Below are 2,699 nucleotides of genomic sequence, written 5' to 3'. Positions count from 1 at the left end.
GAGGGGAAGCACCACCAGGATGGTGAAGTCTGATTACAAGGCACCCATGCAGGCATTGCAATACACTCTAGCTTGCTTGTCTCCTCTGCATGTCTGAAATGGTTAATAAATGAGGGACCGCTGGTGGAAAAATGATAAATACAGGGCAGTATTTTTGTCCTGTCTTGTGTTATTTCCCTGCAGCAGCACCAAGCACTTGGGGCAGATTCTCTCAATCAACTGAGTTGTGTTTTGCAATAGCACAAGCTCAGAGGAGAATGCCACGGTGGCTTCAACCTACCACACAACCCCCGTTTGGTCCTTGATGCAACCACTTCAGTTAGAAACATCTTTAAAAGGCTAAAGTAACCCACTCTTCCAGTCAGACAGGGAAACCGTAGGTTCTGCATTGCCAGCAGCTACCCAGAGGGAAAGGCATGGCCCAGATGGACCACTTCCAGACCACAGGTACCGCGCACAGCTGGGGTAGAAGCCCAAGGCAGCTTGTTCACGCTTTTGAGTGTTAAGGGACCAGCAGTAAATGGCTCATGTAGAGCCACTTGTCTGCATTCATTGAGCTGCAGGAGCTGGTTCAGTCTGTAGGCTTGCGTGAGGCTAGTCAGAGAAAGATTTGCAGACTGGCCCTGGCAGGAGACAGTGGCTGACACTACGGTTTCATGATCACAGACTAAGCCACCTCCTACCAGACAAAGCTGTCCCAGCCTCCCCTGCCTCCTGCCACTAGTTCTCACCCTGAGGTCATCTTCATCTTTGGCTTCACGAGAACTGATCCCTCACACACACTTTTTTCCTTGGTTAATTTTAATCCAGACTAATTCCTTCCTTCAGGTCACTGTGTGGCATCACATGCTCTTGCATCCAGCAAGTGAGTGAGCACTGGGAAGCAGGACCAGGCAGCCAGCAGGAGAGCTTTTTTCGGCTTATTACAGCAAATGCTTATTGCCACTGTTGCTTTTGGGTTTTGTTTGGGTTTTTCAGAGGGGAACTCTCAATTATGGAGCAGAACACTCAAGCTCTGGCTCTCTGCTTATGGCTCCAACACGTTCACAGTGATCTTGTGCTCCTGAGTAAGAAAAACTCATGTGAACTTTTCTCAGACATGGACCAATTGTATGCTCTGCTAATGTGCGTCTGTGTTACGAGCAACCTCATAAAACTTTTAGGGCATACTGTATGAACTCCAGAGTCTTGCTGGGCACACACCCTGTGCTTACTTTGGTGCCTTGCCAACTTCCTGAATGTAAAGATAATCTGCCCCATTGCCTGAAGTCCAAGATGGCCTGGACTTCTTGCAGTCGTGCTGTAGGACAGCCTACAGCAGTACATCAGGTACTGAAACATTTTGTGTGCAGCTGCTGTTGCTGTCGACTGGCAAAGCAAAGACTAATAGGATACTTGGCTTTGTTCTGACTCAGTCTGGTTGATCTTTTGTGTGCGTGACCACTGCTTTCAGTAGCAGTACCTATATATGCCTGCTTGAAATGACTGTGAAGCTCAGGCGTGATCAATCACTATCTCGCTCAGGGAACAGGGCTTTGTGCAGTTTCTGAAAACAAGCACATCGCACCAAGAGTTACCCAAAAGGATATCACTTCCTCCCCATCAAAAAGATCATGAAGCCCCAAAATTCATCTGCTTCATCCAGCATCATCTTCTGATCCCTCCAGTACCGAGCCGGGAGCCTGGAGGCAGGGCTGTGCCAGGCCAGCTGCCAACCTGCAAGGACATTCCAGCAGAGCGAGCATCCGGGAGTTGTACGTGGTTTTGCAGGGGCCACGTCACTTGCCAGGTTTCTGACAGGGTGGGGGCTTGGTATGTCACCTCATCACACAACTATTTTATCTTCTGCCAAGTCTTGCATCACTTGTCTGAGGATGAGTCAGACCACAGGAAGTGAGGAAAGGCATACACGGGTGAAAGAGGAGGGGTTTGACCCTCTCAGATAGGATGGTTGCTGGAAAGGAAGGATTGAGATGCAATATCCAGTCGCCCTGGACTAAGCAGACATTTGATCCATAATCCCAGCATCCCTTCCGTTCTCCAGGTAGTACAATGAAAGTATCCACCACACTAAGGATTTTTAAAACAATTAATCTGTAGGAGTCTTCAGGAAGTCACTTCAAAGTTTCAGGCCTTTCTCCTCAATCTCATCAGCACTGGAAAAAAAAAAAAAAAAAAAAAGAGAGAGAGAAGAACAGGCTGTTTTATTTAACAGAGCACAAACACATAAACTAAGCAAAGGGTCTGGGATGCTGGGTTTATAGCAGTGATGCTGGCTAGGGCTTTGGCGTATCACTGACACATCCAGGACTCCATTTCCCAACTCATAATGAGCAGTGTTTGTCTAAGGATGCGAAATCCCGAGACAGAGCCAATTTGTGTATGACACCAGTCATCTTGCCAGATCTGAACAAAACTGATTCCGACATCAGGCTGAGATACTGGAAACGGAAATGGCCATAACACATGATGGTGAGCGTGGTCTTGATAATGCTTCTGTCTCTGCTAGCTGCCTTCTCTGTCCGTAGCCTTTGCCTTCTGCCAGAAGCTTCCTCCACCCAGGCTGTCCCCTGCTCCCCTCTGTGCCATAATGATGGAGCTTCCTACTTAAAATCAACTCCCAAACCCCATTTCTGCTGTCCTGGCTCCCTCCATCACTGCATTCCCTTCTAAAGTGTAACCAGGCTCCAGATTTTGAT

General features: G+C 48.1%; 1 pseudogene; it reads right to left on the bottom strand.

Annotated features, from left to right (window-relative positions):
* Positions 1-988: 988 nt before the first annotated feature.
* Positions 989-1,341, bottom strand: LOC129204191 (60S ribosomal protein L34-like; annotated as a pseudogene).
* Between the last annotated feature and the right edge of the window lie 1,358 nt (positions 1,342-2,699).

This window comes from Grus americana, chromosome 1 (assembly GCF_028858705.1).
Source record: "Grus americana isolate bGruAme1 chromosome 1, bGruAme1.mat, whole genome shotgun sequence".
Taxonomy (NCBI): Eukaryota; Metazoa; Chordata; class Aves; order Gruiformes; family Gruidae; genus Grus; species Grus americana.
This window is presented reverse-complemented; position numbering and strand designations above follow the sequence as displayed.